General features: G+C 47.7%; 18 non-coding genes across 18 annotated transcripts; all 18 read right to left on the bottom strand.

Annotated features, from left to right (window-relative positions):
• Positions 1-477: 477 nt before the first annotated feature.
• On the bottom strand, positions 478-668 carry LOC142696506 (U2 spliceosomal RNA). Its single transcript, XR_012864395.1, has one exon. It is a non-coding gene; the product is annotated as a U2 spliceosomal RNA (small nuclear RNA).
• Positions 669-1,967: 1,299 nt separating this feature from the next.
• LOC142696505 (U2 spliceosomal RNA) lies at positions 1,968-2,158 on the bottom strand. The gene has a single exon (XR_012864394.1). It is a non-coding gene; the product is annotated as a U2 spliceosomal RNA (small nuclear RNA).
• Positions 2,159-3,434: 1,276 nt separating this feature from the next.
• Positions 3,435-3,625, bottom strand: LOC142696504 (U2 spliceosomal RNA). The gene has a single exon (XR_012864393.1). It is a non-coding gene; the product is annotated as a U2 spliceosomal RNA (small nuclear RNA).
• Positions 3,626-4,905: 1,280 nt separating this feature from the next.
• Positions 4,906-5,096, bottom strand: LOC142696503 (U2 spliceosomal RNA). The gene has a single exon (XR_012864392.1). It is a non-coding gene; the product is annotated as a U2 spliceosomal RNA (small nuclear RNA).
• Positions 5,097-6,412: 1,316 nt separating this feature from the next.
• Positions 6,413-6,603, bottom strand: LOC142696502 (U2 spliceosomal RNA). Its single transcript, XR_012864391.1, has one exon. It is a non-coding gene; the product is annotated as a U2 spliceosomal RNA (small nuclear RNA).
• Positions 6,604-7,903: 1,300 nt separating this feature from the next.
• Positions 7,904-8,094, bottom strand: LOC142696501 (U2 spliceosomal RNA). The gene has a single exon (XR_012864390.1). It is a non-coding gene; the product is annotated as a U2 spliceosomal RNA (small nuclear RNA).
• Positions 8,095-9,390: 1,296 nt separating this feature from the next.
• LOC142696498 (U2 spliceosomal RNA) lies at positions 9,391-9,581 on the bottom strand. The gene has a single exon (XR_012864388.1). It is a non-coding gene; the product is annotated as a U2 spliceosomal RNA (small nuclear RNA).
• Positions 9,582-10,861: 1,280 nt separating this feature from the next.
• On the bottom strand, positions 10,862-11,052 carry LOC142696497 (U2 spliceosomal RNA). Its single transcript, XR_012864387.1, has one exon. It is a non-coding gene; the product is annotated as a U2 spliceosomal RNA (small nuclear RNA).
• Positions 11,053-12,335: 1,283 nt separating this feature from the next.
• On the bottom strand, positions 12,336-12,526 carry LOC142696496 (U2 spliceosomal RNA). The gene has a single exon (XR_012864386.1). It is a non-coding gene; the product is annotated as a U2 spliceosomal RNA (small nuclear RNA).
• A 1,272-nt stretch (positions 12,527-13,798) lies between these two features.
• On the bottom strand, positions 13,799-13,989 carry LOC142696495 (U2 spliceosomal RNA). Its single transcript, XR_012864385.1, has one exon. It is a non-coding gene; the product is annotated as a U2 spliceosomal RNA (small nuclear RNA).
• A 1,276-nt stretch (positions 13,990-15,265) lies between these two features.
• Positions 15,266-15,456, bottom strand: LOC142696494 (U2 spliceosomal RNA). The gene has a single exon (XR_012864384.1). It is a non-coding gene; the product is annotated as a U2 spliceosomal RNA (small nuclear RNA).
• Positions 15,457-16,740: 1,284 nt separating this feature from the next.
• LOC142696493 (U2 spliceosomal RNA) lies at positions 16,741-16,931 on the bottom strand. The gene has a single exon (XR_012864383.1). It is a non-coding gene; the product is annotated as a U2 spliceosomal RNA (small nuclear RNA).
• A 1,284-nt stretch (positions 16,932-18,215) lies between these two features.
• On the bottom strand, positions 18,216-18,406 carry LOC142696492 (U2 spliceosomal RNA). The gene has a single exon (XR_012864382.1). It is a non-coding gene; the product is annotated as a U2 spliceosomal RNA (small nuclear RNA).
• A 1,288-nt stretch (positions 18,407-19,694) lies between these two features.
• Positions 19,695-19,885, bottom strand: LOC142696491 (U2 spliceosomal RNA). The gene has a single exon (XR_012864381.1). It is a non-coding gene; the product is annotated as a U2 spliceosomal RNA (small nuclear RNA).
• A 1,293-nt stretch (positions 19,886-21,178) lies between these two features.
• Positions 21,179-21,369, bottom strand: LOC142696490 (U2 spliceosomal RNA). The gene has a single exon (XR_012864380.1). It is a non-coding gene; the product is annotated as a U2 spliceosomal RNA (small nuclear RNA).
• Positions 21,370-22,665: 1,296 nt separating this feature from the next.
• LOC142696489 (U2 spliceosomal RNA) lies at positions 22,666-22,856 on the bottom strand. The gene has a single exon (XR_012864379.1). It is a non-coding gene; the product is annotated as a U2 spliceosomal RNA (small nuclear RNA).
• A 1,312-nt stretch (positions 22,857-24,168) lies between these two features.
• LOC142696486 (U2 spliceosomal RNA) lies at positions 24,169-24,359 on the bottom strand. The gene has a single exon (XR_012864377.1). It is a non-coding gene; the product is annotated as a U2 spliceosomal RNA (small nuclear RNA).
• Positions 24,360-25,663: 1,304 nt separating this feature from the next.
• Positions 25,664-25,854, bottom strand: LOC142696485 (U2 spliceosomal RNA). The gene has a single exon (XR_012864376.1). It is a non-coding gene; the product is annotated as a U2 spliceosomal RNA (small nuclear RNA).
• Positions 25,855-27,003: the final 1,149 nt, after the last annotated feature.

Raw genomic sequence — 27,003 nt, 5'->3', positions numbered from 1 at the left:
AATGTAGGGACGACAGTACATTCCATCACATCCATCTAGTGTACACAGGTAGGTCCATTGTGGCGGGCAGGCGAGCGGGCGGGCTGCTTTATTGGCTGTTTGCTGTTCCCCTACTCCACTCCACTATTTGACTGTTGTGCTGCATCAATCAATCAATCAATCAATCAATCAATCAATCAGTGGCTGGCTCAGGTGCAGCTCTTTAACTTACCTAAAAGGGAGGGCGGAGAGAAGACAAGGAAGGTGAATGAGGTGTTCCAATGTGAAATGCCGGAAACACAGAAACACAGACGACACACAACAAGAGGTGGCAATCTATTCATTAATTGCATTTAATCAATGAGCTCATTATCACTCATGCATTGTCCAACAGGTGTTGAAATAATGGGATTAAAAGGGGAGATCCCTTCAGAAAGACAGAAACAATAGCAAAGACAAAAAACACTTTTGGAATCTGCTTTTAGTCAACACATAAGGAAAGGGTGCACCGGTCCTGGAAATACTGCAATACCAGGTCAATGCGTGGAGTGGACAGAGCAAGCTCTATTTCCATCTCCCTGTTCTAAAAATCCATTTAATATATGGTCCCCAGATAGGGGACGTATCAGATATTAAACTGATAAGAACAGATACTACACTTGATCTTAGCCAAAAGGCCGAGAAGCGATAACCCGAACGGGCCGCGCGTTGCCCAAGCCTGCCCGATACTGCTGTTCAGCCCTTGCAGCGATTCAGCCTACTTCTAGGCAATTCCATGGGGCCCTGCAGGCTCACACACTCACAGCTACACGGGAGGTGAATAAAGGCCGGAGAGGAAGCCAGACAGGATTTGCTTCTTTTGCTTGCACCACAATGCAGTGCTGAAAGAGGAGGAATCTACATAAAAACGCCTTCCTGGCAACGCCCAAATTCCCTGCTGCCATGCAGATAAACACTGGCAGCGGCAGCAAGTGCATGCCCACAGCCACCCTTGTTCCTTCACACCTTGTATCAGCTGTAATCCAGTCCAGTCCAGTGCTGCCTGCTGAGCAGCACTGACCAACACTGCCTGGGCCCAGGCTTTTATCTCTGAGGCCCCATTATGATGTCAGAAAGCTGGCTCTGGAATCCTGAGGGCTCCACTATGACACGTGCAAAGTTCCGTCTGAACTTTATATAAGACGGTGAGGCTCAGTCAGTCACTCAGTGTTGCCTGAGAGGGCAACACTGCAACAGCCGGCCGCCAGGCTGTCTTTTTTTTGCACAGCTAGTTGCCTCCAGGAGGCCACAAGAGGGAGACAAGGGACTGCAAAATGGAAAATAGGCATCCACCAACTTTACAGACAACTTCTCCTTGCTCCTACAACCTCCATCCTTGCACAGTTTGTTATTCTTCTAGGTAACATAGTAACAAATCCAAATTGCTGCTCTCTTTGTAGGCAAGCAAGGCTTTGTTGCAACTGCAATTCTTACTTCTTCTTGAAATGTAGGGACGACAGTACATTCCATCACATCCATCTAGTGTACACAGGTAGGTCCATTGTGGCGGGCAGGCGAGCGGGCGGGCTGCTTTATTGGCTGTTTGCTGTTCCCCTACTCCACTCCACTATTTGACTGTTGTGCTGCATCAATCAATCAATCAATCAATCAATCAATCAATCAATCAATCAATCAATCAATCAATCAATCAGTGGCTGGCTCAGGTGCAGCTCTTTAACTTACCTAAAAGGGAGGGCGGAGAGAAGACAAGGAAGGTGAATGAGGTGTTCCAATGTGAAATGCCGGAAACACAGAAACACAGACGACACACAACAAGAGGTGGCAATCTATTCATTAATTGCATTTAATCAATGAGCTCATTATCACTCATGCATTGTCCAACAGGTGTTGAAATAATGGGATTAAAAGGGGAGATCCCTTCAGAAAGACAGAAACAATAGCAAAGACAAAAAACACTTTTGGAATCTGCTTTTAGTCAACACATAAGGAAAGGGTGCACCGGTCCTGGAAATACTGCAATACCAGGTCAATGCGTGGAGTGGACAGAGCAAGCTCTATTTCCATCTCCCTGTTCTAAAAATCCATTTAATATATGGTCCCCAGATAGGGGACGTATCAGATATTAAACTGATAAGAACAGATACTACACTTGATCTTAGCCAAAAGGCCGAGAAGCGATAACCCGAACGGGCCGCGCGTTGCCCGAGCCTGCCCGATACTGCTGTTCAGCCCTTCCAGCGATTCAGCCTACTTCTAGGCAATTCCATGGGGCCCTGCAGGCTCACACACTCACAGCTACACGGGAGGTGAATAAAGGCCGGAGAGGAAGCCAGACAGGATTTGCTTCTTTTGCTTGCACCACAATGCAGTGCTGAAAGAGGAGGAATCTACATAAAAACGCCTTCCTGGCAACGCCCAAATGCCCTGCTGCCATGCAGATAAACACTGGCAGCGGCAGCAAGTGCATGCCCACAGCCACCCCTTGTTCCTTCACACCTTGTATCAGCTGTAATCCAGTCCAGTCCAGTGCTGCCTGCTGAGCAGCACTGACCAACACTGCCTGGGCCCAGGCTTTTATCTCTGAGGCCCCATTATGATGTCAGAAAGCTGGCTCTGGAATCCTGAGGGCTCCACTATGACACGTGCAAAGTTCCGTCTGAACTTTATATAAGACGGTGAGGCTCAGTCAGTCACTCAGTGTTGCCTGAGAGGGCAACACTGCAACAGCCGGCCGCCAGGCTGTCTTTTTTTTGCACAGCTAGTTGCCTCCAGGAGGCCACAAGAGGGAGACAAGGGACTGCAAAATGGAAAATAGGCATCCACCAACTTTACAGACAACTTCTCCTTGCTCCTACAACCTCCATCCTTGCACAGTTTGTTATTCTTCTAGGTAACATAGTAACAAATCCAAATTGCTGCTCTCTTTGTAGGCAAGCAAGGCTTTGTTGCAGCTGCAATTCTTACTTCTTCTTGAAATGTAGGGACAACAGTACATTCCATCACATCCATCTAGTGTACACAGGTAGGTCCATTGTGGCGGGCAGGCGAGCGGGCGGGCTGCTTTATTGGCTGTTTGCTGTTCCCCTACTCCACTCCACTATTTGACTGTTGTGCTGCATCAATCAATCAATCAATCAATCAATCAATCAATCAATCAGTGGCTGGCTCAGGTGCAGCTCTTTAACTTACCTAAAAGGGAGGGCGGAGAGAAGACAAGGAAGGTGAATGAGGTGTTCCAATGTGAAATGCCGGAAACACAGAAACACAGACGACACACAACAAGAGGTGGCAATCTATTCATTAATTGCATTTAATCAATGAGCTCATTATCACTCATGCATTGTCCAACAGGTGTTGAAATAATGGGATTAAAAGGGGAGATCCCTTCAGAAAGACAGAAACAATAGCAAAGACAAAAAACGCTTTTGGAATCTGCTTTTAGTCAACACATAAGGAAAGGGTGCACCGGTCCTGGAAATACTGCAATACCAGGTCAATGCGTGGAGTGGACAGAGCAAGCTCTATTTCCATCTCCCTGTTCTAAAAATCCATTTAATATATGGTCCCCAGATAGGGGACGTATCAGATATTAAACTGATAAGAACAGATACTACACTTGATCTTAGCCAAAAGGCCGAGAAGCGATAACCCGAACGGGCCGCGCGTTGCCCGAGCCTGCCCGATACTGCTGTTCAGCCCTTGCAGCGATTCAGCCTACTTCTAGGCAATTCCATGGGGCCCTGCAGGCTCACACACTCACAGCTACACGGGAGGTGAATAAAGGCCGGAGAGGAAGCCAGACAGGATTTGCTTCTTTTGCTTGCACCACAATGCAGTGCTGAAAGAGGAGGAATCTACATAAAAACGCCTTCCTGGCAACGCCCAAATGCCCTGCTGCCATGCAGATAAACACTGGCAGCGGCAGCAAGTGCATGCCCACAGCCACCCCTTGTTCCTTCACACCTTGTATCAGCTGTAATCCAGTCCAGTCCAGTGCTGCCTGCTGAGCAGCACTGACCAACACTGCCTGGGCCCAGGCTTTTATCTCTGAGGCCCCATTATGATGTCAGAAAGCTGGCTCTGGAATCCTGAGGGCTCCACTATGACACGTGCAAAGTTCCGTCTGAACTTTATATAAGACGGTGAGGCTCAGTCAGTCACTCAGTGTTGCCTGAGAGGGCAACACTGCAACAGCCGGCCGCCAGGCTGTCTTTTTTTTGCACAGCTAGTTGCCTCCAGGAGGCCACAAGAGGGAGACAAGGGACTGCAAAATGGAAAATAGGCATCCACCAACTTTACAGACAACTTCTCCTTGCTCCTACAACCTCCATCCTTGCACAGTTTGTTATTCTTCTAGGTAACATAGTAACAAATCCAAATTGCTGCTCTCTTTGTAGGCAAGCAAGGCTTTGTTGCAACTGCAATTCTTACTTCTTCTTGAAATGTAGGGACGACAGTACATTCCATCACATCCATCTAGTGTACACAGGTAGGTCCATTGTGGCGGGCAGGCGAGCGGGCGGGCTGCTTTATTGGCTGTTTGCTGTTCCCCTACTCCACTCCACTATTTGACTGTTGTGCTGCATCAATCAATCAATCAATCAATCAATCAATCAATCAATCAATCAGTGGCTGGCTCAGGTGCAGCTCTTTAACTTACCTAAAAGGGAGGGCGGAGAGAAGACAAGGAAGGTGAATGAGGTGTTCCAATGTGAAATGCCGGAAACACAGAAACACAGACGACACACAACAAGAGGTGGCAATCTATTCATTAATTGCATTTAATCAATGAGCTCATTATCACTCATGCATTGTCCAACAGGTGTTGAAATAATGGGATTAAAAGGGGAGATCCCTTCAGAAAGACAGAAACAATAGCAAAGACAAAAAACACTTTTGGAATCTGCTTTTAGTCAACACATAAGGAAAGGGTGCACCGGTCCTGGAAATACTGCAATACCAGGTCAATGCGTGGAGTGGACAGAGCAAGCTCTATTTCCATCTCCCTGTTCTAAAAATCCATTTAATATATGGTCCCCAGATAGGGGACGTATCAGATATTAAACTGATAAGAACAGATACTACACTTGATCTTAGCCAAAAGGCCGAGAAGCGATAACCCGAACGGGCCGCGCGTTGCCCGAGCCTGCCCGATACTGCTGTTCAGCCCTTGCAGCGATTCAGCCTACTTCTAGGCAATTCCATGGGGCCCTGCAGGCTCACACACTCACAGCTACACGGGAGGTGAATAAAGGCCGGAGAGGAAGCCAGACAGGATTTGCTTCTTTTGCTTGCACCACAATGCAGTGCTGAAAGAGGAGGAATCTACATAAAAACGCCTTCCTGGCAACGCCCAAATGCCCTGCTGCCATGCAGATAAACACTGGCAGCGGCAGCAAGTGCATGCCCACAGCCACCCCTTGTTCCTTCACACCTTGTATCAGCTGTAATCCAGTCCAGTCCAGTGCTGCCTGCTGAGCAGCACTGACCAACACTGCCTGGGCCCAGGCTTTTATCTCTGAGGCCCCATTATGATGTCAGAAAGCTGGCTCTGGAATCCTGAGGGCTCCACTATGACACGTGCAAAGTTCCGTCTGAACTTTATATAAGACGGTGAGGCTCAGTCAGTCACTCAGTGTTGCCTGAGAGGGCAACACTGCAACAGCCGGCCGCCAGGCTGTCTTTTTTTTGCACAGCTAGTTGCCTCCAGGAGGCCACAAGAGGGAGACAAGGGACTGCAAAATGGAAAATAGGCATCCACCAACTTTACAGACAACTTCTCCTTGCTCCTACAACCTCCATCCTTGCACAGTTTGTTATTCTTCTAGGTAACATAGTAACAAATCCAAATTGCTGCTCTCTTTGTAGGCAAGCAAGGCTTTGTTGCAACTGCAATTCTTACTTCTTCTTGAAATGTAGGGACGACAGTACATTCCATCACATCCATCTAGTGTACACAGGTAGGTCCATTGTGGCGGGCAGGCGAGCGGGCGGGCTGCTTTATTGGCTGTTTGCTGTTCCCCTACTCCACTCCACTATTTGACTGTTGTGCTGCATCAATCAATCAATCAATCAATCAATCAATCAATCAATCAATCAATCAATCAATCAATCAATTAATCAATCAATCAATCAGTGGCTGGCTCAGGTGCAGCTCTTTAACTTACCTAAAAGGGAGGGCGGAGAGAAGACAAGGAAGGTGAATGAGGTGTTCCAATGTGAAATGCCGGAAACACAGAAACACAGACGACACACAACAAGAGGTGGCAATCTATTCATTAATTGCATTTAATCAATGAGCTCATTATCACTCATGCATTGTCCAACAGGTGTTGAAATAATGGGATTAAAAGGGGAGATCCCTTCAGAAAGACAGAAACAATAGCAAAGACAAAAAACACTTTTGGAATCTGCTTTTAGTCAACACATAAGGAAAGGGTGCACCGGTCCTGGAAATACTGCAATACCAGGTCAATGCGTGGAGTGGACAGAGCAAGCTCTATTTCCATCTCCCTGTTCTAAAAATCCATTTAATATATGGTCCCCAGATAGGGGACGTATCAGATATTAAACTGATAAGAACAGATACTACACTTGATCTTAGCCAAAAGGCCGAGAAGCGATAACCCGAACGGGCCGCGCGTTGCCCGAGCCTGCCCGATACTGCTGTTCAGCCCTTGCAGCGATTCAGCCTACTTCTAGGCAATTCCATGGGGCCCTGCAGGCTCACACACTCACAGCTACACGGGAGGTGAATAAAGGCCGGAGAGGAAGCCAGACAGGATTTGCTTCTTTTGCTTGCACCACAATGCAGTGCTGAAAGAGGAGGAATCTACATAAAAACGCCTTCCTGGCAACGCCCAAATGCCCTGCTGCCATGCAGATAAACACTGGCAGCGGCAGCAAGTGCATGCCCACAGCCACCCCTTGTTCCTTCACACCTTGTATCAGCTGTAATCCAGTCCAGTCCAGTGCTGCCTGCTGAGCAGCACTGACCAACACTGCCTGGGCCCAGGCTTTTATCTCTGAGGCCCCATTATGATGTCAGAAAGCTGGCTCTGGAATCCTGAGGGCTCCACTATGACACGTGCAAAGTTCCGTCTGAACTTTATATAAGACGGTGAGGCTCAGTCAGTCACTCAGTGTTGCCTGAGAGGGCAACACTGCAACAGCCGGCCGCCAGGCTGTCTTTTTTTTGCACAGCTAGTTGCCTCCAGGAGGCCACAAGAGGGAGACAAGGGACTGCAAAATGGAAAATAGGCATCCACCAACTTTACAGACAACTTCTCCTTGCTCCTACAACCTCCATCCTTGCACAGTTTGTTATTCTTCTAGGTAACATAGTAACAAATCCAAATTGCTGCTCTCTTTGTAGGCAAGCAAGGCTTTGTTGCAACTGCAATTCTTACTTCTTCTTGAAATGTAGGGACGACAGTACATTCCATCACATCCATCTAGTGTACACAGGTAGGTCCATTGTGGCGGGCAGGCGAGCGGGCGGGCTGCTTTATTGGCTGTTTGCTGTTCCCCTACTCCACTCCACTATTTGACTGTTGTGCTGCATCAATCAATCAATCAATCAATCAATCAATCAATCAATCAATCAATCAATCAATCAATCAATCAGTGGCTGGCTCAGGTGCAGCTCTTTAACTTACCTAAAAGGGAGGGCGGAGAGAAGACAAGGAAGGTGAATGAGGTGTTCCAATGTGAAATGCCGGAAACACAGAAACACAGACGACACACAACAAGAGGTGGCAATCTATTCATTAATTGCATTTAATCAATGAGCTCATTATCACTCATGCATTGTCCAACAGGTGTTGAAATAATGGGATTAAAAGGGGAGATCCCTTCAGAAAGACAGAAACAATAGCAAAGACAAAAAACACTTTTGGAATCTGCTTTTAGTCAACACATAAGGAAAGGGTGCACCGGTCCTGGAAATACTGCAATACCAGGTCAATGCGTGGAGTGGACAGAGCAAGCTCTATTTCCATCTCCCTGTTCTAAAAATCCATTTAATATATGGTCCCCAGATAGGGGACGTATCAGATATTAAACTGATAAGAACAGATACTACACTTGATCTTAGCCAAAAGGCCGAGAAGCGATAACCCGAACGGGCCGCGCGTTGCCCGAGCCTGCCCGATACTGCTGTTCAGCCCTTGCAGCGATTCAGCCTACTTCTAGGCAATTCCATGGGGCCCTGCAGGCTCACACACTCACAGCTACACGGGAGGTGAATAAAGGCCGGAGAGGAAGCCAGACAGGATTTGCTTCTTTTGCTTGCACCACAATGCAGTGCTGAAAGAGGAGGAATCTACATAAAAACGCCTTCCTGGCAACGCCCAAATGCCCTGCTGCCATGCAGATAAACACTGGCAGCGGCAGCAAGTGCATGCCCACAGCCACCCCTTGTTCCTTCACACCTTGTATCAGCTGTAATCCAGTCCAGTCCAGTGCTGCCTGCTGAGCAGCACTGACCAACACTGCCTGGGCCCAGGCTTTTATCTCTGAGGCCCCATTATGATGTCAGAAAGCTGGCTCTGGAATCCTGAGGGCTCCACTATGACACGTGCAAAGTTCCGTCTGAACTTTATATAAGACGGTGAGGCTCAGTCAGTCACTCAGTGTTGCCTGAGAGGGCAACACTGCAACAGCCGGCCGCCAGGCTGTCTTTTTTTTGCACAGCTAGTTGCCTCCAGGAGGCCACAAGAGGGAGACAAGGGACTGCAAAATGGAAAATAGGCATCCACCAACTTTACAGACAACTTCTCCTTGCTCCTACAACCTCCATCCTTGCACAGTTTGTTATTCTTCTAGGTAACATAGTAACAAATCCAAATTGCTGCTCTCTTTGTAGGCAAGCAAGGCTTTGTTGCAACTGCAATTCTTACTTCTTCTTGAAATGTAGGGACGACAGTACATTCCATCACATCCATCTAGTGTACACAGGTAGGTCCATTGTGGCGGGCAGGCGAGCGGGCGGGCTGCTTTATTGGCTGTTTGCTGTTCCCCTACTCCACTCCACTATTTGACTGTTGTGCTGCATCAATCAATCAATCAATCAATCAATCAATCAATCAATCAATCAATCAATCAATCAATCAGTGGCTGGCTCAGGTGCAGCTCTTTAACTTACCTAAAAGGGAGGGCGGAGAGAAGACAAGGAAGGTGAATGAGGTGTTCCAATGTGAAATGCCGGAAACACAGAAACACAGACGACACACAACAAGAGGTGGCAATCTATTCATTAATTGCATTTAATCAATGAGCTCATTATCACTCATGCATTGTCCAACAGGTGTTGAAATAATGGGATTAAAAGGGGAGATCCCTTCAGAAAGACAGAAACAATAGCAAAGACAAAAAACACTTTTGGAATCTGCTTTTAGTCAACACATAAGGAAAGGGTGCACCGGTCCTGGAAATACTGCAATACCAGGTCAATGCGTGGAGTGGACAGAGCAAGCTCTATTTCCATCTCCCTGTTCTAAAAATCCATTTAATATATGGTCCCCAGATAGGGGACGTATCAGATATTAAACTGATAAGAACAGATACTACACTTGATCTTAGCCAAAAGGCCGAGAAGCGATAACCCGAACGGGCCGCGCGTTGCCCGAGCCTGCCCGATACTGCTGTTCAGCCCTTGCAGCGATTCAGCCTACTTCTAGGCAATTCCATGGGGCCCTGCAGGCTCACACACTCACAGCTACACGGGAGGTGAATAAAGGCCGGAGAGGAAGCCAGACAGGATTTGCTTCTTTTGCTTGCACCACAATGCAGTGCTGAAAGAGGAGGAATCTACATAAAAACGCCTTCCTGGCAACGCCCAAATGCCCTGCTGCCATGCAGATAAACACTGGCAGCGGCAGCAAGTGCATGCCCACAGCCACCCCTTGTTCCTTCACACCTTGTATCAGCTGTAATCCAGTCCAGTCCAGTGCTGCCTGCTGAGCAGCACTGACCAACACTGCCTGGGCCCAGGCTTTTATCTCTGAGGCCCCATTATGATGTCAGAAAGCTGGCTCTGGAATCCTGAGGGCTCCACTATGACACGTGCAAAGTTCCGTCTGAACTTTATATAAGACGGTGAGGCTCAGTCAGTCACTCAGTGTTGCCTGAGAGGGCAACACTGCAACAGCCGGCCGCCAGGCTGTCTTTTTTTTGCACAGCTAGTTGCCTCCAGGAGGCCACAAGAGGGAGACAAGGGACTGCAAAATGGAAAATAGGCATCCACCAACTTTACAGACAACTTCTCCTTGCTCCTACAACCTCCATCCTTGCACAGTTTGTTATTCTTCTAGGTAACATAGTAACAAATCCATATTGCTGCTCTCTTTGTAGGCAAGCAAGGCTTTGTTGCAACTGCAATTCTTACTTCTTCTTGAAATGTAGGGACGACAGTACATTCCATCACATCCATCTAGTGTACACAGGTAGGTCCATTGTGGCGGGCAGGCGAGCGGGCGGGCTGCTTTATTGGCTGTTTGCTGTTCCCCTACTCCACTCCACTATTTGACTGTTGTGCTGCATCAATCAATCAATCAATCAATCAATCAATCAATCAATCAATCAGTGGCTGGCTCAGGTGCAGCTCTTTAACTTACCTAAAAGGGAGGGCGGAGAGAAGACAAGGAAGGTGAATGAGGTGTTCCAATGTGAAATGCCGGAAACACAGAAACACAGACGACACACAACAAGAGGTGGCAATCTATTCATTAATTGCATTTAATCAATGAGCTCATTATCACTCATGCATTGTCCAACAGGTGTTGAAATAATGGGATTAAAAGGGGAGATCCCTTCAGAAAGACAGAAACAATAGCAAAGACAAAAAACACTTTTGGAATCTGCTTTTAGTCAACACATAAGGAAAGGGTGCACCGGTCCTGGAAATACTGCAATACCAGGTCAATGCGTGGAGTGGACAGAGCAAGCTCTATTTCCATCTCCCTGTTCTAAAAATCCATTTAATATATGGTCCCCAGATAGGGGACGTATCAGATATTAAACTGATAAGAACAGATACTACACTTGATCTTAGCCAAAAGGCCGAGAAGCGATAACCCGAACGGGCCGCGCGTTGCCCGAGCCTGCCCGATACTGCTGTTCAGCCCTTGCAGCGATTCAGCCTACTTCTAGGCAATTCCATGGGGCCCTGCAGGCTCACACACTCACAGCTACACGGGAGGTGAATAAAGGCCGGAGAGGAAGCCAGACAGGATTTGCTTCTTTTGCTTGCACCACAATGCAGTGCTGAAAGAGGAGGAATCTACATAAAAACGCCTTCCTGGCAACGCCCAAATGCCCTGCTGCCATGCAGATAAACACTGGCAGCGGCAGCAAGTGCATGCCCACAGCCACCCCTTGTTCCTTCACACCTTGTATCAGCTGTAATCCAGTCCAGTGCTGCCTGCTGAGCAGCACTGACCAACACTGCCTGGGCCCAGGCTTTTATCTCTGAGGCCCCATTATGATGTCAGAAAGCTGGCTCTGGAATCCTGAGGGCTCCACTATGACACGTGCAAAGTTCCGTCTGAACTTTATATAAGACGGTGAGGCTCAGTCAGTCACTCAGTGTTGCCTGAGAGGGCAACACTGCAACAGCCGGCCGCCAGGCTGTCTTTTTTTTGCACAGCTAGTTGCCTCCAGGAGGCCACAAGAGGGAGACAAGGGACTGCAAAATGGAAAATAGGCATCCACCAACTTTACAGACAACTTCTCCTTGCTCCTACAACCTCCATCCTTGCACAGTTTGTTATTCTTCTAGGTAACATAGTAACAAATCCAAATTGCTGCTCTCTTTGTAGGCAAGCAAGGCTTTGTTGCAACTGCAATTCTTACTTCTTCTTGAAATGTAGGGACGACAGTACATTCCATCACATCCATCTAGTGTACACAGGTAGGTCCATTGTGGCGGGCAGGCGAGCGGGCGGGCTGCTTTATTGGCTGTTTGCTGTTCCCCTACTCCACTCCACTATTTGACTGTTGTGCTGCATCAATCAATCAATCAATCAATCAATCAATCAATCAATCAATCAATCAATCAGTGGCTGGCTCAGGTGCAGCTCTTTAACTTACCTAAAAGGGAGGGCGGAGAGAAGACAAGGAAGGTGAATGAGGTGTTCCAATGTGAAATGCCGGAAACACAGAAACACAGACGACACACAACAAGAGGTGGCAATCTATTCATTAATTGCATTTAATCAATGAGCTCATTATCACTCATGCATTGTCCAACAGGTGTTGAAATAATGGGATTAAAAGGGGAGATCCCTTCAGAAAGACAGAAACAATAGCAAAGACAAAAAACACTTTTGGAATCTGCTTTTAGTCAACACATAAGGAAAGGGTGCACCGGTCCTGGAAATACTGCAATACCAGGTCAATGCGTGGAGTGGACAGAGCAAGCTCTATTTCCATCTCCCTGTTCTAAAAATCCATTTAATATATGGTCCCCAGATAGGGGACGTATCAGATATTAAACTGATAAGAACAGATACTACACTTGATCTTAGCCAAAAGGCCGAGAAGCGATAACCCGAACGGGCCGCGCGTTGCCCGAGCCTGCCCGATACTGCTGTTCAGCCCTTGCAGCGATTCAGCCTACTTCTAGGCAATTCCATGGGGCCCTGCAGGCTCACACACTCACAGCTACACGGGAGGTGAATAAAGGCCGGAGAGGAAGCCAGACAGGATTTGCTTCTTTTGCTTGCACCACAATGCAGTGCTGAAAGAGGAGGAATCTACATAAAAACGCCTTCCTGGCAACGCCCAAATGCCCTGCTACCATGCAGATAAACACTGGCAGCGGCAGCAAGTGCATGCCCACAGCCACCCCTTGTTCCTTCACACCTTGTATCAGCTGTAATCCAGTCCAGTCCAGTGCTGCCTGCTGAGCAGCACTGACCAACACTGCCTGGGCCCAGGCTTTTATCTCTGAGGCCCCATTATGATGTCAGAAAGCTGGCTCTGGAATCCTGAGGGCTCCACTATGACACGTGCAAAGTTCCGTCTGAACTTTATATAAGACGGTGAGGCTCAGTCAGTCACTCAGTGTTGCCTGAGAGGGCAACACTGCAACAGCCGGCCGCCAGGCTGTCTTTTTTTTGCACAGCTAGTTGCCTCCAGGAAGCCACAAGAGGGAGACAAGGGACTGCAAAATGGAAAATAGGCATCCACCAACTTTACAGACAACTTCTCCTTGCTCCTACAACCTCCATCCTTGCACAGTTTGTTATTCTTCTAGGTAACATAGTAACAAATCCAAATTGCTGCTCTCTTTGTAGGCAAGCAAGGCTTTGTTGCAACTGCAATTCTTACTTCTTCTTGAAATGTAGGGACGACAGTACATTCCATCACATCCATCTAGTGTACACAGGTAGGTCCATTGTGGCGGGCAGGCGAGCGGGCGGGCTGCTTTATTGGCTGTTTGCTGTTCCCCTACTCCACTCCACTATTTGACTGTTGTGCTGCATCAATCAATCAATCAATCAATCAATCAATCAATCAGTGGCTGGCTCAGGTGCAGCTCTTTAACTTACCTAAAAGGGAGGGCGGAGAGAAGACAAGGAAGGTGAATGAGGTGTTCCAATGTGAAATGCCGGAAACACAGAAACACAGACGACACACAACAAGAGGTGGCAATCTATTCATTAATTGCATTTAATCAATGAGCTCATTATCACTCATGCATTGTCCAACAGGTGTTGAAATAATGGGATTAAAAGGGGAGATCCCTTCAGAAAGACAGAAACAATAGCAAAGACAAAAAACACTTTTGGAATCTGCTTTTAGTCAACACATAAGGAAAGGGTGCACCGGTCCTGGAAATACTGCAATACCAGGTCAATGCGTGGAGTGGACAGAGCAAGCTCTATTTCCATCTCCCTGTTCTAAAAATCCATTTAATATATGGTCCCCAGATAGGGGACGTATCAGATATTAAACTGATAAGAACAGATACTACACTTGATCTTAGCCAAAAGGCCGAGAAGCGATAACCCGAACGGGCCGCGCGTTGCCCGAGCCTGCCCGATACTGCTGTTCAGCCCTTGCAGCGATTCAGCCTACTTCTAGGCAATTCCATGGGGCCCTGCAGGCTCACACACTCACAGCTACACGGGAGGTGAATAAAGGCCGGAGAGGAAGCCAGACAGGATTTGCTTCTTTTGCTTGCACCACAATGCAGTGCTGAAAGAGGAGGAATCTACATAAAAACGCCTTCCTGGCAACGCCCAAATGCCCTGCTGCCATGCAGATAAACACTGGCAGCGGCAGCAAGTGCATGCCCACAGCCACCCCTTGTTCCTTCACACCTTGTATCAGCTGTAATCAAGTCCAGTCCAGTGCTGCCTGCTGAGCAGCACTGACCAACACTGCCTGGGCCCAGGCTTTTATCTCTGAGGCCCCATTATGATGTCAGAAAGCTGGCTCTGGAATCCTGAGGGCTCCACTATGACACGTGCAAAGTTCCGTCTGAACTTTATATAAGACGGTGAGGCTCAGTCAGTCACTCAGTGTTGCCTGAGAGGGCAACACTGCAACAGCCGGCCGTCAGGCTGTCTTTTTTTTGCACAGCTAGTTGCCTCCAGGAGGCCACAAGAGGGAGACAAGGGACTGCAAAATGGAAAATAGGCATCCACCAACTTTACAGACAACTTCTCCTTGCTCCTACAACCTCCATCCTTGCACAGTTTGTTATTCTTCTAGGTAACATAGTAACAAATCCAAATTGCTGCTCTCTTTGTAGGCAAGCAAGGCTTTGTTGCAACTGCAATTCTTACTTCTTCTTGAAATGTAGGGACGACAGTACATTCCATCACATCCATCTAGTGTACACAGGTAGGTCCATTGTGGCGGGCAGGCGAGCGGGCGGGCTGCTTTATTGGCTGTTTGCTGTTCCCCTACTCCACTCCACTATTTGACTGTTGTGCTGCATCAATCAATCAATCAATCAATCAATCAATCAATCAATCAGTGGCTGGCTCAGGTGCAGCTCTTTAACTTACCTAAAAGGGAGGGCGGAGAGAAGACAAGGAAGGTGAATGAGGTGTTCCAATGTGAAATGCCGGAAACACAGAAACACAGACGACACACAACAAGAGGTGGCAATCTATTCATTAATTGCATTTAATCAATGAGCTCATTATCACTCATGCATTGTCCAACAGGTGTTGAAATAATGGGATTAAAAGGGGAGATCCCTTCAGAAAGACAGAAACAATAGCAAAGACAAAAAACACTTTTGGAATCTGCTTTTAGTCAACACATAAGGAAAGGGTGCACCGGTCCTGGAAATACTGCAATACCAGGTCAATGCGTGGAGTGGACAGAGCAAGCTCTATTTCCATCTCCCTGTTCTAAAAATCCATTTAATATATGGTCCCCAGATAGGGGACGTATCAGATATTAAACTGATAAGAACAGATACTACACTTGATCTTAGCCAAAAGGCCGAGAAGCGATAACCCGAACGGGCCGCGCGTTGCCCGAGCCTGCCCGATACTGCTGTTCAGCCCTTGCAGCGATTCAGCCTACTTCTAGGCAATTCCATGGGGCCCTGCAGGCTCACACACTCACAGCTACACGGGAGGTGAATAAAGGCCGGAGAGGAAGCCAGACAGGATTTGCTTCTTTTGCTTGCACCACAATGCAGTGCTGAAAGAGGAGGAATCTACATAAAAACGCCTTCCTGGCAACGCCCAAATGCCCTGCTGCCATGCAGATAAACACTGGCAGCGGCAGCAAGTGCATGCCCACAGCCACCCCTTGTTCCTTCACACCTTGTATCAGCTGTAATCCAGTCCAGTCCAGTGCTGCCTGCTGAGCAGCACTGACCAACACTGCCTGGGCCCAGGCTTTTATCTCTGAGGCCCCATTATGATGTCAGAAAGCTGGCTCTGGAATCCTGAGGGCTCCACTATGACACGTGCAAAGTTCCGTCTGAACTTTATATAAGACGGTGAGGCTCAGTCAGTCACTCAGTGTTGCCTGAGAGGGCAACACTGCAACAGCCGGCCGCCAGGCTGTCTTTTTTTTGCACAGCTAGTTGCCTCCAGGAGGCCACAAGAGGGAGACAAGGGACTGCAAAATGGAAAATAGGCATCCACCAACTTTACAGACAACTTCTCCTTGCTCCTACAACCTCCATCCTTGCACAGTTTGTTATTCTTCTAGGTAACATAGTAACAAATCCAAATTGCTGCTCTCTTTGTAGGCAAGCAAGGCTTTGTTGCAACTGCAATTCTTACTTCTTCTTGAAATGTAGGGACGACAGTACATTCCATCACATCCATCTAGTGTACACAGGTAGGTCCATTGTGGCGGGCAGGCGAGCGGGCGGGCTGCTTTATTGGCTGTTTGCTGTTCCCCTACTCCACTCCACTATTTGACTGTTGTGCTGCATCAATCAATCAATCAATCAATCAATCAATCAATCAATCAATCAATCAGTGGCTGGCTCAGGTGCAGCTCTTTAACTTACCTAAAAGGGAGGGCGGAGAGAAGACAAGGAAGGTGAATGAGGTGTTCCAATGTGAAATGCCGGAAACACAGAAACACAGACGACACACAACAAGAGGTGGCAATCTATTCATTAATTGCATTTAATCAATGAGCTCATTATCACTCATGCATTGTCCAACAGGTGTTGAAATAATGGGATTAAAAGGGGAGATCCCTTCAGAAAGACAGAAACAATAGCAAAGACAAAAAACACTTTTGGAATCTGCTTTTAGTCAACACATAAGGAAAGGGTGCACCGGTCCTGGAAATACTGCAATACCAGGTCAATGCGTGGAGTGGACAGAGCAAGCTCTATTTCCATCTCCCTGTTCTAAAAATCCATTTAATATATGGTCCCCAGATAGGGGACGTATCAGATATTAAACTGATAAGAACAGATACTACACTTGATCTTAGCCAAAAGGCCGAGAAGCGATAACCCGAACGGGCCGCGCGTTGCCCGAGCCTGCCCGATACTGCTGTTCAGCCCTTGCAGCGATTCAGCCTACTTCTAGGCAATTCCATGGGGCCCTGCAGGCTCACACACTCACAGCTACACGGGAGGTGAATAAAGGCCGGAGAGGAAGCCAGACAGGATTTGCTTCTTTTGCTTGCACCACAATGCAGTGCTGAAAGAGGAGGAATCTACATAAAAACGCCTTCCTGGCAACGCCCAAATGCCCTGCTGCCATGCAGATAAACACTGGCAGCGGCAGCAAGTGCATGCCCACAGCCACCCCTTGTTCCTTCACACCTTGTATCAGCTGTAATCCAGTCCAGTCCAGTGCTGCCTGCTGAGCAGCACTGACCAACACTGCCTGGGCCCAGGCTTTTATCTCTGAGGCCCCATTATGATGTCAGAAAGCTGGCTCTGGAATCCTGAGGGCTCCACTATGACACGTGCAAAGTTCCGTCTGAACTTTATATAAGACGGTGAGGCTCAGTCAGTCACTCAGTGTTGCCTGAGAGGGCAACACTGCAACAGCCGGCCGCCAGGCTGTCTTTTTTTTGCACAGCTAGTTGCCTCCAGGAGGCCACAAGAGGGAGACAAGGGACTGCAAAATGGAAAATAGGCATCCACCAACTTTACAGACAACTTCTCCTTGCTCCTACAACCTCCATCCTTGCACAGTTTGTTATTCTTCTAGGTAACATAGTAACAAATCCAAATTGCTGCTCTCTTTGTAGGCAAGCAAGGCTTTGTTGCAACTGCAATTCTTACTTCTTCTTGAAATGTAGGGACGACAGTACATTCCATCACATCCATCTAGTGTACACAGGTAGGTCCATTGTGGCGGGCAGGCGAGCGGGCGGGCTGCTTTATTGGCTGTTTGCTGTTCCCCTACTCCACTCCACTATTTGACTGTTGTGCTGCATCAATCAATCAATCAATCAATCAATCAATCAATCAATCAATCAATCAGTGGCTGGCTCAGGTGCAGCTCTTTAACTTACCTAAAAGGGAGGGCGGAGAGAAGACAAGGAAGGTGAATGAGGTGTTCCAATGTGAAATGCCGGAAACACAGAAACACAGACGACACACAACAAGAGGTGGCAATCTATTCATTAATTGCATTTAATCAATGAGCTCATTATCACTCATGCATTGTCCAACAGGTGTTGAAATAATGGGATTAAAAGGGGAGATCCCTTCAGAAAGACAGAAACAATAGCAAAGACAAAAAACACTTTTGGAATCTGCTTTTAGTCAACACATAAGGAAAGGGTGCACCGGTCCTGGAAATACTGCAATACCAGGTCAATGCGTGGAGTGGACAGAGCAAGCTCTATTTCCATCTCCCTGTTCTAAAAATCCATTTAATATATGGTCCCCAGATAGGGGACGTATCAGATATTAAACTGATAAGAACAGATACTACACTTGATCTTAGCCAAAAGGCCGAGAAGCGATAACCCGAACGGGCCGCGCGTTGCCCGAGCCTGCCCGATACTGCTGTTCAGCCCTTGCAGCGATTCAGCCTACTTCTAGGCAATTCCATGGGGCCCTGCAGGCTCACACACTCACAGCTACACGGGAGGTGAATAAAGGCCGGAGAGGAAGCCAGACAGGATTTGCTTCTTTTGCTTGCACCACAATGCAGTGCTGAAAGAGGAGGAATCTACATAAAAACGCCTTCCTGGCAACGCCCAAATGCCCTGCTGCCATGCAGATAAACACTGGCAGCGGCAGCAAGTGCATGCCCACAGCCACCCCTTGTTCCTTCACACCTTGTATCAGCTGTAATCCAGTCCAGTCCAGTGCTGCCTGCTGAGCAGCACTGACCAACACTGCCTGGGCCCAGGCTTTTATCTCTGAGGCCCCATTATGATGTCAGAAAGCTGGCTCTGGAATCCTGAGGGCTCCACTATGACACGTGCAAAGTTCCGTCTGAACTTTATATAAGACGGTGAGGCTCAGTCAGTCACTCAGTGTTGCCTGAGAGGGCAACACTGCAACAGCCGGCCACCAGGCTGTCTTTTTTTTGCACAGCTAGTTGCCTCCAGGAGGCCACAAGAGGGAGACAAGGGACTGCAAAATGGAAAATAGGCATCCACCAACTTTACAGACAACTTCTCCTTGCTCCTACAACCTCCATCCTTGCACAGTTTGTTATTCTTCTAGGTAACATAGTAACAAATCCAAATTGCTGCTCTCTTTGTAGGCAAGCAAGGCTTTGTTGCAACTGCAATTCTTACTTCTTCTTGAAATGTAGGGACGACAGTACATTCCATCACATCCATCTAGTGTACACAGGTAGGTCCATTGTGGCGGGCAGGCGAGCGGGCGGGCTGCTTTATTGGCTGTTTGCTGTTCCCCTACTCCACTCCACTATTTGACTGTTGTGCTGCATCAATCAATCAATCAATCAATCAATCAATCAATCAATCAATCAATCAATCAGTGGCTGGCTCAGGTGCAGCTCTTTAACTTACCTAAAAGGGAGGGCGGAGAGAAGACAAGGAAGGTGAATGAGGTGTTCCAATGTGAAATGCCGGAAACACAGAAACACAGACGACACACAACAAGAGGTGGCAATCTATTCATTAATTGCATTTAATCAATGAGCTCATTATCACTCATGCATTGTCCAACAGGTGTTGAAATAATGGGATTAAAAGGGGAGATCCCTTCAGAAAGACAGAAACAATAGCAAAGACAAAAAACACTTTTGGAATCTGCTTTTAGTCAACACATAAGGAAAGGGTGCACCGGTCCTGGAAATACTGCAATACCAGGTCAATGCGTGGAGTGGACAGAGCAAGCTCTATTTCCATCTCCCTGTTCTAAAAATCCATTTAATATATGGTCCCCAGATAGGGGACGTATCAGATATTAAACTGATAAGAACAGATACTACACTTGATCTTAGCCAAAAGGCCGAGAAGCGATAACCCGAACGGGCCGCGCGTTGCCCGAGCCTGCCCGGTACTGCTGTTCAGCCCTTGCAGCGATTCAGCCTACTTCTAGGCAATTCCATGGGGCCCTGCAGGCTCACACACTCACAGCTACACGGGAGGTGAATAAAGGCCGGAGAGGAAGCCAGACAGGATTTGCTTCTTTTGCTTGCACCACAATGCAGTGCTGAAAGAGGAGGAATCTACATAAAAACGCCTTCCTGGCAACGCCCAAATGCCCTGCTGCCATGCAGATAAACACTGGCAGCGGCAGCAAGTGCATGCCCACAGCCACCCCTTGTTCCTTCACACCTTGTATCAGCTGTAATCCAGTCCAGTCCAGTGCTGCCTGCTGAGCAGCACTGACCAACACTGCCTGGGCCCAGGCTTTTATCTCTGAGGCCCCATTATGATGTCAGAAAGCTGGCTCTGGAATCCTGAGGGCTCCACTATGACACGTGCAAAGTTCCGTCTGAACTTTATATAAGACGGTGAGGCTCAGTCAGTCACTCAGTGTTGCCTGAGAGGGCAACACTGCAACAGCCGGCCGCCAGGCTGTCTTTTTTTTTGCACAGCTAGTTGCCTCCAGGAGGCCACAAGAGGGAGACAAGGGACTGCAAAATGGAAAATAGGCATCCACCAACTTTACAGACAACTTCTCCTTGCTCCTACAACCTCCATCCTTGCACAGTTTGTTATTCTTCTAGGTAACATAGTAACAAATCCAAATTGCTGCTCTCTTTGTAGGCAAGCAAGGCTTTGTTGCAACTGCAATTCTTACTTCTTCTTGAAATGTAGGGACGACAGTACATTCCATCACATCCATCTAGTGTACACAGGTAGGTCCATTGTGGCGGGCAGGCGAGCGGGCGGGCTGCTTTATTGGCTGTTTGCTGTTCCCCTACTCCACTCCACTATTTGACTGTTGTGCTGCATCAATCAATCAATCAATCAATCAATCAATCAATCAATCAATCAATCAATCAATCAGTGGCTGGCTCAGGTGCAGCTCTTTAACTTACCTAAAAGGGAGGGCGGAGAGAAGACAAGGAAGGTGAATGAGGTGTTCCAATGTGAAATGCCGGAAACACAGAAACACAGACGACACACAACAAGAGGTGGCAATCTATTCATTAACTGCATTTAATCAATGAGCTCATTATCACTCATGCATTGTCCAACAGGTGTTGAAATAATGGGATTAAAAGGGGAGATCCCTTCAGAAAGACAGAAACAATAGCAAAGACAAAAAACACTTTTGGAATCTGCTTTTAGTCAACACATAAGGAAAGGGTGCACCGGTCCTGGAAATACTGCAATACCAGGTCAATGCGTGGAGTGGACAGAGCAAGCTCTATTTCCATCTCCCTGTTCTAAAAATCCATTTAATATATGGTCCCCAGATAGGGGACGTATCAGATATTAAACTGATAAGAACAGATACTACACTTGATCTTAGCCAAAAGGCCGAGAAGCGATAACCCGAACGGGCCGCGCGTTGCCCGAGCCTGCCCGATACTGCTGTTCAGCCCTTGCAGCGATTCAGCCTACTTCTAGGCAATTCCATGGGGCCCTGCAGGCTCACACACTCACAGCTACACGGGAGGTGAATAAAGGCCGGAGAGGAAGCCAGACAGGATTTGCTTCTTTTGCTTGCACCACAATGCAGTGCTGAAAGAGGAGGAATCTACATAAAAACGCCTTCCTGGCAACGCCCAAATGCCCTGCTGCCATGCAGATAAACACTGGCAGCGGCAGCAAGTGCATGCCCACAGCCACCCCTTGTTCCTTCACACCTTGTATCAGCTGTAATCCAGTCCAGTCCAGTGCTGCCTGCTGAGCAGCACTGACCAACACTGCCTGGGCCCAGGCTTTTATCTCTGAGGCCCCATTATGATGTCAGAAAGCTGGCTCTGGAATCCTGAGGGCTCCACTATGACACGTGCAAAGTTCCGTCTGAACTTTATATAAGACGGTGAGGCTCAGTCAGTCACTCAGTGTTGCCTGAGAGGGCAACACTGCAACAGCCGGCCGCCAGGCTGTCTTTTTTTTGCACAGCTAGTTGCCTCCAGGAGGCCACAAGAGGGAGACAAGGGACTGCAAAATGGAAAATAGGCATCCACCAACTTTACAGACAACTTCTCCTTGCTCCTACAACCTCCATCCTTGCACAGTTTGTTATTCTTCTAGGTAACATAGTAACAAATCCAAATTGCTGCTCTCTTTGTAGGCAAGCAAGGCTTTGTTGCAACTGCAATTCTTACTTCTTCTTGAAATGTAGGGACGACAGTACATTCCATCACATCCATCTAGTGTACACAGGTAGGTCCATTGTGGCGGGCAGGCGAGCGGGCGGGCTGCTTTATTGGCTGTTTGCTGTTCCCCTACTCCACTCCACTATTTGACTGTTGTGCTGCATCAATCAATCAATCAATCAATCAATCAATCAATCAATCAATCAATCAATCAATCAATCAGTGGCTGGCTCAGGTGCAGCTCTTTAACTTACCTAAAAGGGAGGGCGGAGAGAAGACAAGGAAGGTGAATGAGGTGTTCCAATGTGAAATGCCGGAAACACAGAAACACAGACGACACACAACAAGAGGTGGCAATCTATTCATTAATTGCATTTAATCAATGAGCTCATTATCACTCATGCATTGTCCAACAGGTGTTGAAATAATGGGATTAAAAGGGGAGATCCCTTCAGAAAGACAGAAACAATAGCAAAGACAAAAAACACTTTTGGAATCTGCTTTTAGTCAACACATAAGGAAAGGGTGCACCGGTCCTGGAAATACTGCAATACCAGGTCAATGCGTGGAGTGGACAGAGCAAGCTCTATTTCCATCTCCCTGTTCTAAAAATCCATTTAATATATGGTCCCCAGATAGGGGACGTATCAGATATTAAACTGATAAGAACAGATACTACACTTGATCTTAGCCAAAAGGCCGAGAAGCGATAACCCGAACGGGCCGCGCGTTGCCCGAGCCTGCCCGATACTGCTGTTCAGCCCTTGCAGCGATTCAGCCTACTTCTAGGCAATTCCATGGGGCCCTGCAGGCTCACACACTCACAGCTACACGGGAGGTGAATAAAGGCCGGAGAGGAAGCCAGACAGGATTTGCTTCTTTTGCTTGCACCACAATGCAGTGCTGAAAGAGGAGGAATCTACATAAAAACGCCTTCCTGGCAACGCCCAAATGCCCTGCTGCCATGCAGATAAACACTGGCAGCGGCAGCAAGTGCATGCCCACAGCCACCCCTTGTTCCTTCACACCTTGTATCAGCTGTAATCCAGTCCAGTCCAGTGCTGCCTGCTGAGCAGCACTGACCAACACTGCCTGGGCCCAGGCTTTTATCTCTGAGGCCCCATTATGATGTCAGAAAGCTGGCTCTGGAATCCTGAGGGCTCCACTATGACACGTGCAAAGTTCCGTCTGAACTTTATATAAGACGGTGAGGCTCAGTCAGTCACTCAGTGTTGCCTGAGAGGGCAACACTGCAACAGCCGGCCGCCAGGCTGTCTTTTTTTTGCACAGCTAGTTGCCTCCAGGAGGCCACAAGAGGGAGACAAGGGACTGCAAAATGGAAAATAGGCATCCACCAACTTTACAGACAACTTCTCCTTGCTCCTACAACCTCCATCCTTGCACAGTTTGTTATTCTTCTAGGTAACATAGTAACAAATCCAAATTGCTGCTCTCTTTGTAGGCAAGCAAGGCTTTGTTGCAACTGCAATTCTTACTTCTTCTTGAAATGTAGGGACGACAGTACATTCCATCACATCCATCTAGTGTACACAGGTAGGTCCATTGTGGCGGGCAGGCGAGCGGGCGGGCTGCTTTATTGGCTGTTTGCTGTTCCCCTACTCCACTCCACTATTTGACTGTTGTGCTGCATCAATCAATCAATCAATCAATCAATCAATCAATCAATCAATCAATCAATCAATCAATCAATCAATCAATCAATCAGTGGCTGGCTCAGGTGCAGCTCTTTAACTTACCTAAAAGGGAGGGCGGAGAGAAGACAAGGAAGGTGAATGAGGTGTTCCAATGTGAAATGCCGGAAACACAGAAACACAGACGACACACAACAAGAGGTGGCAATCTATTCATTAATTGCATTTAATCAATGAGCTCATTATCACTCATGCATTGTCCAACAGGTGTTGAAATAATGGGATTAAAAGGGGAGATCCCTTCAGAAAGACAGAAACAATAGCAAAGACAAAAAACACTTTTGGAATCTGCTTTTAGTCAACACATAAGGAAAGGGTGCACCGGTCCTGGAAATACTGCAATACCAGGTCAATGCGTGGAGTGGACAGAGCAAGCTCTATTTCCATCTCCCTGTTCTAAAAATCCATTTAATATATGGTCCCCAGATAGGGGACGTATCAGATATTAAACTGATAAGAACAGATACTACACTTGATCTTAGCCAAAAGGCCGAGAAGCGATAACCCGAACGGGCCGCGCGTTGCCCGAGCCTGCCCGATACTGCTGTTCAGCCCTTGCAGCGATTCAGCCTACTTCTAGGCAATTCCATGGGGCCCTGCAGGCTCACACACTCACAGCTACACGGGAGGTGAATAAAGGCCGGAGAGGAAGCCAGACAGGATTTGCTTCTTTTGCTTGCACCACAATGCAGTGCTGAAAGAGGAGGAATCTACATAAAAACGCCTTCCTGGCAACGCCCAAATGCCCTGCTGCCATGCAGATAAACACTGGCAGCGGCAGCAAGTGCATGCCCACAGCCACCCCTTGTTCCTTCACAACTTGTATCAGCTGTAATCCAGTCCAGTCCAGTGCTGCCTGCTGAGCAGCACTGACCAACACTGCCTGGGCCCAGGCTTTTATCTCTGAGGCCCCATTATGATGTCAGAAAGCTGGCTCTGGAATCCTGAGGGCTCCACTATGACACGTGCAAAGTTCCGTCTGAACTTTATATAAGACGGTGAGGCTCAGTCAGTCACTCAGTGTTGCCTGAGAGGGCAACACTGCAACAGCCGGCCGCCAGGCTGTCTTTTTTTTGCACAGCTAGTTGCCTCCAGGAGGCCACAAGAGGGAGACAAGGGACTGCAAAATGGAAAATAGGCATCCACCAACTTTACAGACAACTTCTCCTTGCTCCTACAACCTCCATCCTTGCACAGTTTGTTATTCTTCTAGGTAACATAGTAACAAATCCAAATTGCTGCTCTCTTTGTAGGCAAGCAAGGCTTTGTTGCAACTGCAATTCTTACTTCTTCTTGAAATGTAGGGACGACAGTACATTCCATCACATCCATCTAGTGTACACAGGTAGGTCCATTGTGGCGGGCAGGCGAGCGGGCGGGCTGCTTTATTGGCTGTTTGCTGTTCCCCTACTCCACTCCACTATTTGACTGTTGTGCTGCATCAATCAATCAATCAATCAATCAATCAATCAATCAATCAATCAATCAATCAATCAATCAATCAATCAGTGGCTGGCTCAGGTGCAGCTCTTTAACTTACCTAAAAGGGAGGGCGGAGAGAAGACAAGGAAGGTGAATGAGGTGTTCCAATGTGAAATGCCGGAAACACAGAAACACAGACGACACACAACAAGAGGTGGCAATCTATTCATTAATTGCATTTAATCAATGAGCTCATTATCACTCATGCATTGTCCAACAGGTGTTGAAATAATGGGATTAAAAGGGGAGATCCCTTCAGAAAGACAGAAACAATAGCAAAGACAAAAAACACTTTTGGAATCTGCTTTTAGTCAACACATAAGGAAAGGGTGCACCGGTCCTGGAAATACTGCAATACCAGGTCAATGCGTGGAGTGGACAGAGCAAGCTCTATTTCCATCTCCCTGTTCTAAAAATCCATTTAATATATGGTCCCCAGATAGGGGACGTATCAGATATTAAACTGATAAGAACAGATACTACACTTGATCTTAGCCAAAAGGCCGAGAAGCGATAACCCGAACGGGCCGCGCGTTGCCCGAGCCTGCCCGATACTGCTGTTCAGCCCTTGCAGCGATTCAGCCTACTTCTAGGCAATTCCATGGGGCCCTGCAGGCTCACACACTCACAGCTACACGGGAGGTGAATAAAGGCCGGAGAGGAAGCCAGACAGGATTTGCTTCTTTTGCTTGCACCACAATGCAGTGCTGAAAGAGGAGGAATCTACATAAAAACGCCTTCCTGGCAACGCCCAAATGCCCTGCTGCCATGCAGATAAACACTGGCAGCGGCAGCAAGTGCATGCCCACAGCCACCCCTTGTTCCTTCACACCTTGTATCAGCTGTAATCCAGTCCAGTCCAGTGCTGCCTGCTGAGCAGCACTGACCAACACTGCCTGGGCCCAGGCTTTTATCTCTGAGGCCCCATTATGATGTCAGAAAGCTGGCTCTGGAATCCTGAGGGCTCCACTATGACACGTGCAAAGTTCCGTCTGAACTTTATATAAGACGGTGAGGCTCAGTCAGTCACTCAGTGTTGCCTGAGAGGGCAACACTGCAACAGCCGGCCGCCAGGCTGTCTTTTTTTTGCACAGCTAGTTGCCTCCAGGAGGCCACAAGAGGGAGACAAGGGACTGCAAAATGGAAAATAGGCATCCACCAACTTTACAGACAACTTCTCCTTGCTCCTACAACCTCCATCCTTGCACAGTTTGTTATTCTTCTAGGTAACATAGTAACAAATCCAAATTGCTGCTCTCTTTGTAGGCAAGCAAGGCTTTGTTGCAACTGCAATTCTTACTTCTTCTTGAAATGTAGGGACGACAGTACATTCCATCACATCCATCTAGTGTACACAGGTAGGTCCATTGTGGCGGGCAGGCGAGCGGGCGGGCTGCTTTATTGGCTGTTTGCTGTTCCCCTACTCCACTCCACTATTTGACTGTTGTGCTGCATCAATCAATCAATCAATCAATCAATCAATCAATCAATCAATCAATCAATCAATCAGTGGCTGGCTCAGGTGCAGCTCTTTAACTTACCTAAAAGGGAGGGCGGAGAGAAGACAAGGAAGGTGAATGAGGTGTTCCAATGTGAAATGCCGGAAACACAGAAACACAGACGACACACAACAAGAGGTGGCAATCTATTCATTAATTGCATTT

The sequence above is a fragment of the Rhinoderma darwinii genome (assembly GCF_050947455.1).
Source record: "Rhinoderma darwinii isolate aRhiDar2 chromosome 5 unlocalized genomic scaffold, aRhiDar2.hap1 SUPER_5_unloc_6, whole genome shotgun sequence".
Taxonomy (NCBI): Eukaryota; Metazoa; Chordata; class Amphibia; order Anura; family Rhinodermatidae; genus Rhinoderma; species Rhinoderma darwinii.
The sequence above is the reverse complement of the archived record's forward strand: the minus strand, read 5'-3'. Positions and strand labels throughout refer to the sequence as shown.